At 34.1% G+C, this 20,001-nt stretch overlaps 1 protein-coding gene across 1 annotated transcript in view; it reads left to right on the top strand.

The window, feature by feature from the left end:
- The window catches only part of LOC124635257 (solute carrier family 12 member 4), a 494,187-nt gene that overhangs the window by 180,079 nt on the left and 294,107 nt on the right, over positions 1–20,001 (top strand). The window lies entirely within an intron of this gene.

Here is a 20,001-nt window from a genome sequence, read left to right as displayed (position 1 = left end):
CCATATGATTGAAGCCATTAAGTTCAATGATGGTTGCCGATTGCAACGGGAGCTGTTTATATTGTGTTGCTGTGCGAATAGTTCACGTTATTTTTTTTTTTTTTTGTTAATGAGATTTATTAACTTTACTGGAAGAGTCACTTTTTTATTTTTAACCCCCGACGCAAAAACGACGGGGTGTTATAAGTTTGACGTGTCTGTGTGTGTGTGTGTGTGTGTGTGTGTGTGTGTGTGTGTGTGTGTATGTGGCATCGTAGCTCCCAAACTGATGATCCGATTGTAATGCGGTTTTTTTTGTTTGAAAGGAATGTCATTCGGGAGTGTTCTTAGCTATGTTTGGTGGAAATCGGTTCAGGTCTTCAAGGTCATCAGCTCGTTTGTTAGGTGTGATAGGAATGTTACACGTTCAGTTTACTTGCAAGCATATGTGGGATCTGAAATTTGAAATACTAATGTCTTCTGGAACCACTGAGCTGGTCTGCTGTTAGGACACGAAGATAGGAGACGTAACCCTGAACTGCCGTTTAGTAAACTCATCGAGTTTGGGCTCGTTGAATTTGTCTTGACGAGTTCTCTTCATGTTTCTGATTGACGAGAACCTGATGCTGGAAATGGGATGTGGCGGATGAAACCCTGGAATGCCGGAATGAAACGGATAAACCGATTTATATTTTTGCTGAAAATCTAGAATGACCAAAAGTTAATCTTTATTGTTTCTCAATCTGTGCAATTCTCCCAGAGCTGGTTTGTCATGAGGATTGTTAAACAGCTTCTTTTGGCCGAGATCGCATATAGCGACCCCATCTTAAAATAAAAGAAATTAAATGAAAGAAGGAAAAAATAAGGAGCTCCTTCAAAAAGCATGAAATAAAATAAAATTATAAATTTTAAAAAACCCCCGACCCAAAAAAAAGCACGCAATTATTATGACAAAAGGTTAAAAACGCTAAACCCTATAAAAAGCAAAAAATAACTTTTAACACTACGTAAGTACCAACTAAAGCATGTCAGACTAAACTAAATTTTGACGTGTCGGGGGACCGCGTTTTACCTTTAAAATACTTACATATATCAAATGATACCTACCTAATTACAACATTCGTATAAAAAAAAAACACGTATCTAAACAAAATTGTATAAAAAGTTATAAGAAGTATATGTAATGTAGTAGTATATAATTACTTCTAACGTTAGGCTAATAAATTAGAGCGGTCCCCCGACACGACAAAATTTAGTTTAGTCTGACATGCTTTAGTTGGTACTTACGTAGTGTTAAAAGTTATTTTTTGCTTTTTATAGGGTTTAGCGTTTTTAACCTTTTGTCATAATAATTGCGTGCTTTTTTTTGGGTCGGGGGTTTTTTAAAATTTTAGGTAAGTCTTTTCATAGTTTATTTTAAAACACTTAAACCAAAGTCCGATTGTAACACAGATACGTGCAAAGTAAGAGTACTCAATCAATAAAATAAAGTGCATAGTTTTCAATAAATGCCTAAGTATTATGAAATCTGTACATACCAAGTAGGCTGTTTACACTGTCAGCATTTTGTGCATGCGTGACGTTGAAATGCACGTGAGTGTAATGCCTATGCATTGTTCTGACGCTTATCTACATATTTGCAAGCGAGACAAAAATTGAAAATAATCCTAGGTTTTTATACTGTTCTTTATAAGTTACTAGCTTCCGCCCGCGGTTTGGCCCGCGTAGAGTTCGGTTATATCGCGTTTTCAAGAGAATTCTTCGAAAGTCCGGGATAAAAACTATCCTATGTTGTTTATCAAGGTTAACTCTATCTCTGTACTAAATTTTATTAAAATCAGTTCAGTGGTTTAGACGTGTAAGCGTAACAGACAGACTGACAGAGTTACTTTCGCAATTATAATATTAGTAGGGATTTCATTATGTGTGATAGTTCCGCGTATGTTTTAAATATACGTAATATTTATGCAATTTGATTTGATACAGAAATAAATATATTAGCATGTTATCTTTTGTTATATTCGTACTTGTTGAATTATGTATAATTTATTTCTCGATTTATCTCTTAATTTCTAGAAAGAGTGTGAATTTTATCGAGTTCTTAGAATTAAGTTGAACTTGTTTGTGTGTTGGAAAAAATGCATGACACTTTTATTTCTTCCTTATATAACAGTATATAAAATACTGTCAGTGAAATTAATTCCATTTAAATACATGTATATTTTTGAATAGACTAAACTTAATGTAAGTGTTTTTTTTAAATGATTATGACAGTTTTTATGTCCCAGAAAAAAAAACATATTTTTGCACACTTTCCCAGATATATCACAATTTCAAAAAATATTAGTCTATAATTTTATGGATAATATAGTTATCTTAGATGACATTTAAATCTTGCTCGTAGGTATATAATTACATATATGAAATCACGCCAAAAATCATAATGCGATAACATTTCGAAAAGTCAACAAAATATGAGTTATGATATTGCAGCCATTTAGATTTTAGACCGAGAAATAAATAAAACAACACATGCATTTATAGATAGTAATAGGTATTTTGTCTAGTCTTATAATTTAATAGATTTTTTGTAGTAATTTCAAGGACAAAGATTCTATTTTCTCTAATGTATCCCGAATTACTTTCTACAAAACTTATGAATGTTACTGACTCCTACTTTTCTAAAAATTAAATTGTTGCAAGAAGATACTGTCAATACGATAGAAAGGACGAATGAAATTAACTTCAGAATAAATAAATAGGTAAAGAAACATTTTGTCTTCTAAATTCTAAACCGAAAACCTACTAATGAAGTTCTTTCACCAAAATTACAAGCTTTTGTCAATCAGTTGCTTTGTGGTACCCATTTGAATAAGTAATTCTTGATTCCAAGATAATTCCTTTTGGTACAATAATACACTGTCTGCCATGGAGAACAAAATAACTACCGGAGATGTCACAATGCAAAAGCTCAGAAAGTAGCCCGCCAAAATACTGGTGTTGGGGCGCGGAACGTTACTGGCTTTGCCCTTACCCGCCTTCTATAGAACCTGCTCATTATTTTCAAAATATAATCAGCGATCAATCAAGACCAATCTTTGTCAGATTTCGCAGATTAATTTTGATTTGTCAAGAAACCCGAAATCCTCGTTAGTTCTATCACGCACACTGTACGCTACTTTGACCTACTAGAAGGCGCTTGACTTACTCCGTGCTGTCTACGTATTAAGTTCTTGGTTCCACCACAGACGGGTTAGCTGGTTGTGAATGATGAATCAATTACATTGTAATAATAGCGGAATTCAACCTTAATTGATGTCTGTATAATTAAAGGGATTTGCTCGTTCAATGATTAAATGTAAAAAGTGTATTTTAATTATAATGGATTTTTAACTAGCGTCGAGTTTTTTAAGGATGGGTTATGTAAGATAACATTATGCAATTAGTGATAGGTAATTGTTCAATTATGATGTATTTTTTGTCAATAATGGAGCGTTTTAATACTTTGTCATGCAGATGCAAACGCGTCAGCTGATTTTTTTTTGTTGGTAAAGAAAAGTTAAAAGTTAAGAGTTAAATCGTATCAACGTTTTACATATCATTTTTAAATAGCATTTTCCTCTGAAGACAGGAAAATTCGTCATAAAATATCGATAATTGAGTAATTTTGAAAATAATGGTGAATTAATGCATAAGTTTATAAGTAATTTGCCAATGAAGGATACTTTCAAACAGTCCGCGGTTAAATATAATACTACTAATGACTCATGAACTAGATTGGCTTTACTCAAAGGAATATATTTTAAATCCAGTCTTTCTGGTTAAAGGGTTTTCAACATCTCTCTATGATGAATTGAGGAAAATTATATGCAACCAGTACTTCAGCTAGGATATTAAGATCACCTTGAAATAGTTAAATATCATAAATTTAAAAATCATAATGACTGTAAATGAATGAATTTGTTAAATATTTAAATAAAGGTTGCATAATATAGAACAGGTTTTGATACCACAGTTAAATAAAATAGTATTCAAGTTATTTTTAGTTTTTTACCGGTTCTGTTGCCGATGTCAATGGATTTTATAGATCACCTGCAGATATTCTTCAAGTTATGTAAAGCGGACGTCAGGAACTCTCTAGATAGGTCTACGTGTCATTTAAATCAGTTAATTGAAAGGTCATTAAGCCTAATGTTAAAACATTGTATCCAGTTATTACTGGAATTTACTATAATACCTACCTACTAGTGAGTAAGTATAACAATTCTATTATAATTTTGCCTGTCCATATATCATTTCGATAGCCAAATTCAAAACCAACTCTGGTACATGGTGCCTAAAAATGAAGAAATATATATATATTTTTTATAAAGGTTATTAACATCTTTTTAACTTATCTAATTCTACGAATATTTCTGATACCATTTTTACAGCATACTTTACTAACGTCATTTGTAATCCCCCAAGAGATAGAAACGGGTATTAAGCAAGTACACCCACACCTTTTTTTTTTTTAACGACGTCAAAAATCATCAAATGACCCCCTCCGCTGTGGGTTAGCAGCGGAGAGGGAGTGTCAGACTCTTACTGACTAAAAACCGTCGTGTTCCGTCATAGGCCTTTTATGTACCAGGGCCGCGGTATCTCTTTCGAACAACCCGCAGCCCCGGCAGGCCTTGGCCCTGCTGGGCCCCGCTGGGGTTGCTGACATCTCTTTGAGGATCGCGTGGAACAACGCGCGCCGTCGACACGGGTCTGTCGTCTAAGCAGACAGAGGGACGATGAGCCACCCGAACTCACCGCCCACAGACCCACGCCTACGGTGGCCGGGAGTCATCTCGCGACACCCGGCGCCCATGGTGTCTACCTGGTCCAGCGCGGCGGCCGGGATGAGAGGTGCGAACTCTCTGGCGTTCCGCCTCCTCCTTCTCGAGCATGACCGCTTCGCAGAAGGAGGCGACGGCATCCCATTCCTTCTCGCCCCGGACCATGGCCTGAACCAGGGCCGGGCGCGAGAGGTCGCCGCCGCCCAAAGCCTCGACGAGGATCCGGCGGTGCCCCCCCCATGCGGGGCACACCTGGACTGTGTGGTCCACCGTGTCCTCGGGGCTGTCCGCACAATGGTGACCCCCGGGCGCCTCCTCACGACCGATTCGGTGCAGGTACCTCCCGAAACAAGTGAGGGCGCAGTGACTCCTCCCGAGCCACTCCTCAAAGAGGGGACTTACCGCCACGATGGTGGCGTGCCCTAGTACACCCACACCTTAAGCAGGAAAATAACCAGTAATAAGGGTCTGTATTGCAATTATCCAGATCAATATTGAGACTGAGAATTTCCTAATGGAAAAAACCCTTTAACAGTTCGTCCAGATATAATTTGTAACATAAAATATTTGCCCATAGATTAGCTTGAATCTTAGAGGAAAATTTCAGTAACCCGCATAAGTGTTATCATATCCTTATTTTTGGTAAAGTACCTACTGTTTTACTCAAAGATTAGAGCTGCCCTGGCTGGCGTTCTTTGATAAAAGGCATATATTTTTTATTATTTTTCGTTCCTTGGAGAACAACGTCTAATCTTTCGGTTAGCATATTCGGGATTGCCGTCCAGTCGGACTATGTGAGGAAGTGAATAGAGAGTCCAACTTTGTTTATAAGACAGTTGGCTGGTCTTCTACGAGAACTGGCTGGATTATCAAGCAAAAACCTATTTTGACAATTTAACTGTATCAACAAAATTTAATAAAAGATAGGTATTAACTTCCTGTCTCGGAAGAAAGCTACCTACACGTGTTTTAATACTTTATTAATAGTCAAACACAATGTTTGCACACGTTTTTATAGTAAACTGGGGAACTCACACTTGTTCTAATAAAGGATTTCCGTTGCGATACAGTTATGAAGATAAAACCATAAAAATTGTCGAGATTGTGAATATTTTATTATATAGTAGTTTTTATTGTTCTATGTAAAATCTCAGGTTGGTTGTGACGTAGTTCTTTAAACTATTATACATTTTTATTTAAGACTTGTCTAAACATAATGTATGCCAGATAAGAGTATCAGTTTATTTGTATACAGGGGGTAATCTCCGAATCTACTGCTATAGTTCGGCCATTCAGAGAATGCGTTCCTGACACGTCGCGATTGAACTGACTGAATTATAACATTCATTGATTATTGATATAATAATGTTGTTTTAATGCTCCTCAATTGTTAAAACGGTAAACAACCAGCAAAAATATTTTTATCGTAACTGCAACGCCATTGCAAAGTTACGTCGTCAGTTCAATCGCGACGTGTCAGGAACGCATTCTCTGAATGGCCGAACTATAATTAGAGACTAAAATTACTTACGATATATCTATATCGTGAGTGTATCGTGTTTTTTTTTTGCTTGTATAGGTACCTCAAAGTATTTACAACAGTTCTACACTTGGTCTAACCGTTACGGAGATTATCCAATTATATCCATTGCATACAAACTTCCAAGCATCCCTCTTCATAATTTCAAACTGTAGGAGATCTTCAACTTCTTTACAAACAAAAACTATTATTATGAACAAATAATATCAGTACAGCCTACTATTACACTACTATCTAAATCCTATTAAATAATAACGCAGTTGTTGACAAAATATCGTAGTTTACTAATGTTTGCGCGGGCGCCTATTGTGTTGGGAATACCCTAGGTTAAGATTTATAGAGATTGTGTGCTCTGATTGTCTGTATTTGTTATTGTGGCTCTGTTTTATATGGCTAATGTTTATTGGGGATAGGGGCTTGGCTTAAAGTTATTTTAAAACTAGAGACATTCAATCGGATTTGAAATCGACCAAACTAAGCAATTTACCACTTCTTGCGTGTCGGCGATAAAAATTACAACTGTTCACACGCCATTTTCTCTTTCTTTTGTACAACTTTTATCGATATAGGCATATACAGCTCATACAAGCTGAAATGACGCGCCCGCGCCGTAGGTATTGTGTTTGCCTACTTAGTACCATAAAGTAAGCAAATAGCTTTGGTCAAAAAATATTTATCATATTAACGGCCAGTTTCTTCATCAAAAGTTAAAGCCAAAGTAAAAGTCAAAGTAATGTCTGAAGTAAAAGTAACGCAGCAAAACTAATAGAAAAATTGAATTTGACCGTTACTTTTACTTTAGACATTACTTTGACTTTTACTTTGGCTTTAACTTTTGATGAAGAAACTGGCTGTAAGTTGTTGCAAAGGTATCTAAAATGACGTACCAAAAGTCAAAACTTGAGTATTTTTGAAATGATTGTCCTGTAACAAAAATATTCGGATGCAAGGACAACCTTTGAGCGTTTAAAATAATTATAAAATTTTTGTGGTTTCCTCGAACAAAAGTTCCGTGCCTCTTTGTGTTGTTCAACAAAAGGTGGCCGAAATCTAAAATTTTTTTTCTGTAAAACAATTGTTTCGCTAACAATTTTTTTAATTGAATTTTCCTTTTATAGCCTTTTATTTTCGGAAGAAATTAAATTAGCTTACCTTCAAAATGTTGATGTACATAATGAGATTTCAGCAAATATTTAGATTTTTGAAAACTTGTGTGATGGCGTATCATCATGGCACTCATTTTACTTGACCTTTTGGTATTTTTACTTGCCAATAGTAAGAGTGTAGTAATGTGTATGACCATAACACAACTGGTATTTAGTGGGATTGTTTACTGTTCTAGAAATCTATAGTGCTGTTTTATGTTAGTTCAAACCAACGGATTGAGACCCTCACAAAAATGTCACAATACAATTTTATTGCAACCCTTTTTTTATATAGGAAGGTACCTAAATGTGTAGGTGAACGGGTGACTGATGCCATGCAAGAAAATAATGTGGTCAAAAAACATGGAGTCCCACATTTAACGACTCTGAATCATTTAGATTTATCGTTTTTATTTGCATATGTTGCAGCTACATTCCGAATAGATAAAATGTTTATTTATAGAACAAAAATACTTGTTATGTAATATGGAACTGTTTAGCAGACGTCATATGAGACATTTTGCTATCTGAAGAGCATTTGATTTAAGTTTTTTTTTTGTTCTAATCTATTCGACTTAATATTATAAAGGAGAAGACTTCGTTTGTTTTTCTAAACGCTGTTGTTACAGAAACTACAGAGCTAGCTGATTTGAAAAATGTTTTCAGTGTTAGATAGTCCTTGTTCCGAGAAGAGCTACTTTATTTCGTGGTGCGAAATAGTCCCAACACGGGTGAAACCTCTGATGCAAGCTAGATTCACATTCAATGTTATTTTTCTTCTTATTAAATAGGTATGTATTTTTTTTTCTCAGCCTTCAAATACTAATTGATCCTTTTTTTGTTGCAGGTAATTTCAGGCCCCTATCACAGTTATTCAGCAATGCGGCAGTATTCTATAAAATCATAAGTATTATTAGAATTGTCATTGGTTTGACTTAAATACCTTGCATTTCTTTATAATTTGACTTAATAATGTCTAGAACATAGTTAAATAGATGGTTTTATTTTGTTATGATAGTTTAATTATACGGATGCGTTTGTCATTTAATGTTACCTTTTTCCTTCAAGTTTACTGCAGGTATTATTAAAATTGACAATGCATCGAGACACAAATTATTTCACTTATACCCGTATCACTGAACAATGCTCTTATCTATCTATATAGTAACATCTTAACCTGTAATTAAACAAATGTATGACAAGAAAAACGTAGCATTTATGAAGTTAGCAAAAATTCATACTTAACTCATCCCGTGCATAAGCTAAAAATCTAATAATAATTAGTTTTAAGTTGTATATTAGGGTGGTCCTTATTCCTACGAAAAAAAAAAAATTCTTTTATTTTGCGGGGCACCACGTAATTTGAATATATACCATAAGAAAGTCTTTCATTATTTTTTTTTAATTTTTTTAAGAGACATTTTGGGGTCGCTACCAAGGTTTGAATTTAAAGTAAAAACACAAAATCTGTATTTGTTAGATTCATTTATTTTTATAGACAAGAAATAAAAATATTACAAATTTTGTTGTTGCTATGAACTAAGATGTTATTAATGTACACATTTGAATCAATTATTTTTAAGATATAAGAGTTGACTTGTTAGTATTAGGGTACTTTTTCCTTTACTCTTTTACCAACAAAAGCAAATATTGCTTTTGTTCTTCACTGAATGTAATTAATTTAATATTTTGACAAGAAGCGATTGTTTATTCTATCTATGCGATGTTCATTTGCACGTAAAATGTTTTATAAACACTTAAATAAAACATTTATGAAACCATGATTTAAGATATCCTTCCTTTTTGTAAAAAATTTGACAGCTGGTAGCGACCTCTAAATCTTAACCAAAAAAAAAAACAAAAAGGCTAATTTCATATTTAAAGGTATATAATCGAATGAGAAAGTGCCCCGGGGATAATTCAAGAGTCGAAAAATAAGGACCACCCTATTGTATATATATATATAAGTTTATTTTATTTTATTTTCAATTAATGTAAATATTCTTCATGTCATAATAATAATAATCTAAATGGTACTTTTTGGGTACCTACCTCTGCACTGTGGATGACTAAACAGCTTCTAAATAGTCTAGTCCAAATATTTCAACGGTTCCGAAACGAATATTTTACTTACATACGATGGCTCTGCAAAAGAAAAGACTGTATAAAAAGTAAATGCATTTTCTAATAAACAAAAATTTACATGTCTAAGAACAGTCTAAAGTCTAACAACCTTCGACTCTATTTTTAAACCTAAAGAAAACGAATTAATGTCGTCAGATCATTGATTGAAATGTGACGCTTAAAATGTATATAAATGGTACAAATATACAATATATCCCTTTAATATTCAATTAGCACTATCTTTGGTGGTTAGTTAAAGAACAATTTAAATCATATTGCAAGTTGCGCAATATTACGTTTCTCTGCGTCCACTTAACCTAACGTATAATCATAGACTATAAATAAGTTTGGAGCAAATTAAACCTCATTGTGGGCCAAAACAAAGACTCTTTGATAACAGACTGAGACATTAATTTGATAAAATGGGCTCATTCATTAAAATATTCCATCTAAGTACCATTAGTATACTTTCGAAATGTTACGCAATGTTATCTCCTTCTAATTAGTTAGGCAATCAAATAAAAAAGGTCGCTCAATCCATAGACCAGTTATTTTTGGGCCTACAAAACTGGTTTATGTCAACAAACTTCTGGGAATTGAAACTCCTTACGGACATCAACTTTATTGTTTTATCTTTTTTGGTTGCTAGTCTTTTTGTGTGCCAGTTCTTAAGATGTTTGAGTTTTTTAGATGTCCTTGTAAATTGAATAGGTAGGTTTTTAGTAGGGTTCGACTGGCGCCTTTTTTAGGAGTCCTTTATTGTGTGTTTTAGATTGAAATAATCAAATTATTCCCGCAATGCACAAACGTTTTTCTCTGAGCTGAGTATACCTACGCGATCAGATAACCAAGGCAGTACCATTTCTCTGAGCCGTTTTCAGTTGAGCAAATATCAGATCGCTTAATATCGATATTCATTAATTTTGCACACTTCAATATCTGTGGTGTATTAATTAGGTGTTAACTGGTTACTTGCATAATTCATTTTCTCAGCCTTATTACGTAAATGTATGAATGAAATTCAAATATACATACCTACATACATCCGCATAGCCTTAAGATAATAGATTGAATAAAAAAAATGCACGGATGAGGTCAAATATGTTTGATCTATAAAAAAGGACTTCTTGTATTTTGTTTCTGGCCAGGTAATATGAGATTTTAATAAAATGCAGACAGCCTTCTTATATAACATGTTATGACATGATATACCAATCTTTTTGCAGCTGATGAATCATGATCTAGGTATACCAACCTCTGTAGAATGTCATTTTGTTTTTATTTCTAGTTTATAAATAGACTATACTACATCTAAACTAGCTACAGTCCACGAAATTGCCTGTACAGTAAACAAAATAGAGCATAGGTATCAATTTATAATGCTCAGGAATAATGAAATATTTTTGGTATTTATTACCTAATTGCTTTAAAATATATTAAACTGCTTATATTACCTCTAGAAGAATGTAAGGAACAGCTATCAAAAAAATATAAAAAAAGTACAAAGACCCGAATTGAGATTCTCCTTTTGTGAAGTCGGTTAAAAATCTATATTCATAAATAGGCTTTTGCACAGTATGTTTCGGATGTTCCCACACATTATAAACGGTTTATTTTATCTGAAACCGGAACCAACAGCCTAACGGGCTTGAGGCGCGAAGTTGTGTCTGGATTGATATAAAAAGTAATAGATTCACGATGTTACTCGTACTATCATGAGAGGAACGCGTGATTCGGACTTTGGTCAGTTCAAAAACGAGATGGTACGAATAGGTTAAACATTTTTTGGAAGTTGTAAACCTTTTTGGTTTCGTCAATTTAAATTTAGAAGTCTAGAATGTTGGTGCAACGGAATCTAATCTATGTCAGAAAGTATCTAATGTTAGATAGGCAAAATGAAGATTTGGCACAAAGGCTAGAGGGCCATGCCATTAAAAATTAAAAAAAAAAAATGTTAGATAGGCAAAGTAATTTGTCGAGGGTCATACTTTGTTTTAACCGTTTTTAAATTGGATATTTCCACCAAAATCATTGTTCAGGGAAGGAAGTCAATACACAATGATGGAATTTTACAGATCGCCTTCTAATTCTGACCGAGGAAACTCGCAGTAAAAATAATTTACGACTTTACTGCTTTAATAGACCCTAAAGATTAATTATCTACTTAATAATCAAACACATTAATTATAAAAACACAGGCAAAATTGATTTCTTACCGCCTTTGATTGTGGCATAAGTTTTGGAGTAAATAAATTTATTCTTACGAAATGATAAAGATACGAAGCATATGGATACAATTTCCTATCGTTTTTATAACCATGACGAAGAAAAAAGATTTTAATGAATTCAAAATTGGTAAAATCCTTTTTTGACTTCACCAAGTTAAAAAAAGATGAGAGAGTAAGACCATCTAACCAGATTGCTAAGAAGAGAAGGTATGCAAAATGCTTCCTTATTACCTCAGCCGAAAGTTGCGAATCGCTTCAATAGAATCCATTTTGATGAATCCTTCTAGATTTGAAATACAGAAGCTCTTCATATACCCAACAGTGGTCTATGTGTAAGAATGGTGATTCAGAAGCATCAAAAATGAGCACGACAAAAGTCCAGCCTTAAAAAAAGTTTGGTTTGTTATACATTTTTTACATAAACTTTTTATAGCTATTATTATAAATTAGCATGTTGCCAGCAATAAAAAACCACGGGTACATTTTTGTTCTGGTCAGCAATACCAGTTTAATCCGGTTCGAACTCAGAAGAAGATTTTTTAGTAATATTTATCACAGTGTTTTACACATACTTGTTTCAAATTAGCTTATTAACTATTATTTATTGGTAATTATTTATTCAAGTTAGGTGTAGGATGTGGTTATTATGGTAACTGAGATACTTTTTAAGTGGTTAGGTATGACTATCCACATATTTTCTAGGATTGGATCTATAAAATCGGTTCAGGACTCTAATTTCAATTAATATTCTAAATTCGAAACTTATATTGATGGCCTATTTCCGTCTCCAAGATTTTAGAGACGATAGGCTTTTTTCTGGTGGTGGAAGTAATTTTTTTCCATACAAGTGAATCCGCGGGCGAAGTGTAGTATCTATAATATAATGTTTATTGTGATTTGCCATAGCAACGAAAATTGATATCACGATATCTAAAACATCAAAATTAATGTTTGGAATAATACAGAGATGCTTATCTTTGCTTGATTACGATTTTAATCTTTCCAAAAAGATAAATACGAGATGCCAATTAAATACTTAAGATCATAAAATAGTCCGCATTAGGAACAATAAAATTATAAAAACTAGCTGTACTCGCACCCGGAGAACACCAGTATTGAGGTAATATAATGTAGGTATAATAGCAGTATTGTTTTAAAGTAAACGTTATTTCTCTCTCTCTCTCTCTTCCTGTTAGGTATGTATCAAAGTATAAGTTATATTATTGTATTTTTTTTTTGTGAAAGGTATCAGACATCTATACATGCACACAATCTCCAAACTATACCATTTATGAGAGTGAAGAAGGCTATAAATAGAGATGTAAGATTTTTCTTCTCCTAGTGACATTTTTATTGAAACAAAAGGTCGCAGTCTAAAGTCTAGATATAATGAAGATAGTTATCGTTGCCTAAAGTGATATTTTTAGTAATTGCAGCTGTGATGCAATTTAGATAAGATTATATTTATAACGGATCACTACCTACACCAACATTTATTTTTAAATCTTTTACCAACCTTATATCTTGCTGGCTTCCGCCCGCGTCTATTGGTTACTATTTCTCGCAACTGGATAAAAAGTACCTTTCTCGAAATTTTCCAGAAAGCCCAGAAGGATTTTTCCAAAGCTATAACTTTATCAGAATCCATTGAATGAGAAGAGACTTTTTTACCTTACAATGTGTATTCTGTACGTGATAAATTATGTATTTTGGTATCAGTTTACACTACTAATAAGTACTAAAAGTGAACTGTGATAGCCTTATTTATCGACATAGCAAGTACCTACTACTAACTCATTAATAATTATTGCAGTATCTCACAGTTCATTTCTGACATTCAGCCTTTTCTAGGATAAATTAAATTCGCTAATTTCTCAGAAAGTTTTTATTCTAACGTTTTGACCCTTGCACACCTCTAAGTACCTGTACCGTATAGTAACCAATTTCATAGTAGTAAAGATATTTGACGACGGCTGTTCAGTACATATGTTTTGTAAGCATGGATCCAACTCTGACCAATCAATGGATAGAAGTAGCCATATGCCAAATGCCCATTCCATATGCCAAATTATATAAATGTGTGAAGCATATAGGTGGATCAGCTAAAATAGGCATCATAATACGAATTAATGATACAGACGCTACTAAATAAAGTATTCATGATAATAAAGAGATATCTAATAGCTCATCTCTGATTACAATCAACAAATAATAACCTACCAATAATACCACAAGTTTAGTATCATTTAGAACTAGTTCTCTATCATAATTTACTGCTAATCTCATCATCTGCCTAGACTTTTACCAACTATGTTGGGCTCGACTTCCAGTCTAACCGGGTGTAGCAAGCACCAGTGTTTTACATGATTTTTTGGCTTCTGACTACGCGAAAAGATTGCTCCATATGTTCAAAAGGGCAGCCAGGACTACGACCCCCAACGTGCCATCTGATAGATAGAGGTGTCACCGGAAAATAACAAGACACGTAAGTTGATCAATTTTCTAGGTAGTTGATCAACTCTCGGAAAATAATAAACGGTATTTGAAATATATAAATAAATAATAAACGGTATTTGAAATAATACGGTGAGGTACTCGTCATAGATGGTTACCCAATGACGGATCGATCGCGTCAAGCGTTGCTTAACCTCATGATCGAGCACCCGTGTGGCCGTTACTTACTTTGCTAAAACGGCTTGTTATTCTGCTACCCAAAAATTTATCCACCTAGAACTGAAGTATCGTCAAAACTATGGATCGATAAAACCTTTTTGCAACTATGTACAGTTTTAACATCGTTGTATCTATCTAGTTACACGCCCACGCTATAACATCGTTTACTTAAACAACTTTCATCAGACCAGATACAGCTTATTTTGTTTTCTGTGGAAAAATCCGTCCCATGTAGGTTACACGATAAATTTTACGAGCGACGGAATATTTCATAATATTTTTATGTGGATCGATGACATGCTAAGTTGCTTGTTTGCTTTACCCCTCCCTCCACCCAGCTTTTTAGCTGCTGAGTCAACAGATACTGAAGTTTAAGTGGAGAAATAAATTAAGAGTAATACAAAAAACAAAAAACTGCAAGGCATTCCTATCATTTATGTAACAACTACAACCAAAAATGGTCTAATTCTTTTACACCGTTTAAGTAACAACCAGCCTTCGTAAAATCATAACATTTATGTAGGTGTACAGCCTGGTGGCGTGCCCGAAGCTTGAGGTTCAGGGTAGCCAACTTCCAAGACGGGTTACACTTTTACAGCAAGATGTAGCTCGCAACAAGCGTGCAACTTATCTTAAGCCAATTTAGTCCCAAACATCTTAACATTTTATAGCAAATTATTCTATCTATTGATGGCAACAGTGCGCAAACAGATCAGGGAAGGTGTGACAATATAGGGGTGCACGTGTTTACAAGACTCGCTAGTGACAAGAAAAATAAATGTAAATCCTTTACAGCACGTTTTCATGTAATGAGTAGCTAAAATGCTAGATTACGAAAGATAAAATCTACTGCTGTTTTCGTCCTACAGCAAGGTCGTAGGAAACCCAATACCACTTCATATAATTCTTCATATAAATGGATTATAAAGCAACCATGTTTCAACATTTACTTTAAGTGGCAAATAAACATTTATAATCTTTGCAGGTGGTAATATAAAAATTCTTAGTTACACACTCGTGAACTACACTGAATAATATTATTTAAGTGGAGGGAAAGTTTCACGTATTATGCATATGTTTTGTAGTAGTTATTTTTCAGTAAAAGATGAGTCATTATGTAGATAATTCGGCGAGATTTGAAAGTTTTCGCTATTTCTAACATAGATCATCGGTTTATTCATATAAACATGTAATGATACAGTTTCAGTTTTCTGATAAAGAAAAATAAGTCGATGTCAGACATAAGCTCTAAGCAAACAATTAAAATTGAACGGTTTAATTGATAACAGAAGATTACTCATTCTGTTCTAGAACACTAATGATTGGTTCTAATTTATTAGGGTTAACTTTTTGCTTATTGAAATATTACAGTTATTTATTTATTTATTTATTTATTATGTTAAAACGGTTTACACACCAATTACATTAACATAAACAAAAAAAAAACGAAAAGAAAGAAAGTTAACGTGCTCATGGTTTAATGAACTCTTGTATGTGCTTGTGAAGTACAACATATTTACATAGTTAATTAGGTCCACCTACTTATAGTTGTTATAGTACATAGAAGTCATAATCTGATGTCCAGTTATTTCTTAGCTAGTTTGTGTACATACTAATAATTCCCGCGTTCACCTAGGCCTATATCTACCATATTCATTAGATACCAAAAATCACTAATCTTTAATTCATTAAAAACCTCAAAATTAGATCCAAATCTCCATGGAGACAATAATATAAGTTGTATATAAGTTTTTAGAAGTCATACAAAAATATATTGACTCTGGCCATTAGCGTGATAATTTGTTAAGTTTAGGAAAATCATTCTCACTATAACGCAGACATGAACGGAAGTCATTATCAACAGCCAACAAGTAAAACGCTGCCATTGCTCTAGGGCCTACCAAGGGCAACAGATCAAGGTTTAAAGGGCCCAAGCTTAGACATCATGACCTCAGTTATCCATCAACGCCACGAACCACGTGTTCACCACGCTACACTTAAATAAATAAAACAATTAATAAATCAAAATCTAAACCAACAGGTTCTTTAACCCGTCTGGGGTTTGACGTCATATCAACGTGTAGCGGAACGTGGTCTGTTAACATTTTTTTTTTAACTCATAAAAGGCTCAAGGTGGCTCAATAGCGGTTATGTATGAAGGTTTCACATTTGAAATCAATTTAAATGTACCAAATAAACAACGGTAGTTTCCATTGATGTTTCTAGGGGAGAAAAACATCGGAAATGTCAGCTGATTAGTATTCAAAGCTATGTGAAGGAGGCCATGACTTGCGAAACTCGGATGCAATTTTGGCAGATTTTGCGTTCCGTTTCACTTTTCTTGTTTATTTGTCAAAACAAAGTTTGTTTGGAAAGTTTATAACAAATAGCTTTAGTAGACTATGAGAATAATGCAATAACTTCAAGATGATTCGGATGACCTACCCAACCCAAAGATATTTTAATTAGGTACCCATTTGTTTCTAGTAAGTAAAAATATGGAACTTATCAATTTAGAGGGCTGTAGACGAAAAGCCTACCATAGTTTTAAACTCATTCTTTTTGCATCAGGTTTCCCTTGGAATTTTATCTCAATGTTTCCATATTTGTGCTTAATTAAATAACCTTTACCCATACAAAGATCCAAATTTTTTCGATAGCTTATCCTTGAACTTGCACTCAAAATATTTGAAAAAAAAACAAAATGCTTAATTAAGATCATTGTGCCTTATTTATTGTCCATTTTTAATGACTGATCAGATAGCGATCTAGAGCTTGATTGACTTGCTAATTAAATGTAGCGTTGAAATAAAATCCTGTATCATGTCGTGTGTATTGCTAATCCGTGTAACTTGGTAATAGGTAGACTATGTTTAGTCTAAGCACGTGTAAAAAATGGGCCCAGTGCGAGACTGACGCATGAAGGTGTTTGTAATTACAAAAGAATTTTCGTTTATTTAAACTATGTTGTATGGAGATAATAATTATAATAAAATTTTAGTATTTGTTATTTTAGCGGCTACAGATACCTACTTACGCAATCTGTGATCAATTACTCAACTATCATGTTTCAGGAGATACAGCCTGGTGATGGACAGATGGACAGCTTTTAGGTAACGCCTATAGCATTATATATTTTTTTATTCTCACATTTTTTACATGATCTTTGCATGTTATTATAGTATGTATCAATACAAACAAACTGTAATACCTATTATTTTTAAAAGAGTGTGGAGTTTCTTGCCCGTTCTTCTCCATAGGAAGCTACTTTTGGAATGGGCAACTAGAATCAACCTTATTTATAATTTTTGACATTCATAAGTGCTTGTAAAGGCCTAAATGAAATAAATGATTTTACTTTGACTTGACTTTGACTTTGCCTGAAGTGACTGTAACTGTAACTGTGACACAAACGAGTATCCTTTGAAGTCGTGCGTCGGTGCGAAATGCATTGTCAGTCTGTTTTTTTTTTTTTTTACCGACGTCAAAAATCATCAAATGACCCCTCCCGCTGTGGGTTAGCAGCGGTGAGTGAGTGTCAGACTCTTACTGACTAAAAACCGTCGTGTTCCGTCATAGGCCTTTTATGTACCAGGGCCGCGGTATCTCTTGCGAACAACCCGCAGCCCCGGCAGGCCTTGGCCCTGCTGGGCCCCGCTGGGGTTGCTGACATCTCTTTGAGTCTTTAATGATATCTCAAAAAGCAGTAATTAAAGCACAAAACTAATTTGGTATTGATTACAATAATGATATTTATGACGTTGTAAATAAAATATTCTGACAGATTCATAATACATTTACAATATATCATAATTATATTATGTTTATGCGTCTGGCCTTGCCGGTCAGGTCTAGTTGCATATTTCGCGATATTTACAAAAATAATTTAAAAAACTTTCTTTAAATACTTAAATTACGACCTGTATGTCGCATTTTTCATCCCAATGGAACACCTTCCCCCACCCGATTAAAAGTCCTATTGTATAAGTTATATAATTTACTTGATAGGTCCCCCCTTACATCCTTCAGTGCAGTTGAGAAAGTGCTATTCATAAAAGGTAGATACTTTCATAGTAAAATGACTTAAACCCGTTGCTATGTTCTCAACAATCAAAGAAAGTTACAATCGCATCTGTTTATTAGAGGAATTATAGTTATCAGCTCCTAACAACTGCACTGCACCTGGGAATTCCGAAAGATAAGTATGTACTCACGTTGTCATATAACAACAATAAGTATAGCCTGTGATTAAAAAAAGTCTATGGTAGACAGTCAGTCAGTGACTGCCTCGTTGGTCTAGAGGTCGCAAGAGCGACAGTATTCCAGTAAGCAGCCCGTAGTCTGGAAGTTATGTAGTGATCACGGGAGAGCACTGTATTATTATTATGGTAGGCAACTGACGTGCGATGACGCCAGTTGTAACCAGTAGGTGATCGAGGGTTGTAGCTCTCGCATTGTATGATCTTGTTTAGAATGGCAGACTTGTCTGAAAAATGTTGACGCTGCTTGTAGACTTGCGAAAGTCATGCATAGCAGTTCTCGTGGACGGCAAGCGGAATTTGGACAAGCGCATTTTTTTTTGCGTGGCAAAAAAGATTGCAACTGTATAGGTGATAGAATAAAAATAAAATAAAATAGTTCGTGGTGGCCTAGTGGTTAAAAGAACCAACCTCTCGAGTATGTGGGTGTGGGTTCGATTCCAGGTCAGGCAAGTACCAATGCAGCTTTTCTAAGTTTGTATGTACTTTCTAAGTATATCTTGAACACCAATGGCTGATAAAAAGGTGAAGGAAAACATCTTGAGGAAACCTGGACTATAGTCTGAAATCACCAACCCGCATTGAGCAAGCGTGGTGATTAATGCTCAATCCTTCTCCATGTGAGAGGAGGCCTGTGCCCAGCAGTGGGACGATAAAAAAAAAGGCAGTAACAACAGGTGATAGAATAATATTGTGAAAAACGAGTGAAGACTCAAGGAAAAAAATATATTTTAATTTAGCGACCAAATAAAAGAATAAAGTCACAATCCCTTTAAAACCACTTTTGGGCACTTTTGGAAAAATTAACACACATCCTGTTACCGAGCCACATTAACAAAACGTGTTCTTATGACGTGTGAAGCAGATTATTAAAACGATATTTTAATAAAATTTTGTATTCGAGAATACATTTTACATAATAATAGAACTACCTCAACAAAGTTTAAATGTAGGTTTAATAAAATGACTTTTAGACCTTGGCTCGTCTAGTTTAGTTTTTTTCTTGTCACCTGAACTGTCATGTTTGTACGCATATGTCACTATGCATGTGTCAAAATGATTTGTAATGGTGCTCCCACATTGCCGTTAGAAAATGTTTAATAACGTTAGTAAACATTTGTTAGCAAACATTTAATCACAAATAAATTTTCATGTTAGAAAATGTTTAGTTATGTTAGTAAACATTTTATAACAAAACAAATTATAACAAAATAAAACATGTGTTAT

This window comes from Helicoverpa zea, chromosome 1 (assembly GCF_022581195.2).
Source record: "Helicoverpa zea isolate HzStark_Cry1AcR chromosome 1, ilHelZeax1.1, whole genome shotgun sequence".
Lineage (NCBI taxonomy): Eukaryota > Metazoa > Arthropoda > Insecta > Lepidoptera > Noctuidae > Helicoverpa > Helicoverpa zea.
The sequence above is the reverse complement of the archived record's forward strand: the minus strand, read 5'-3'. Positions and strand labels throughout refer to the sequence as shown.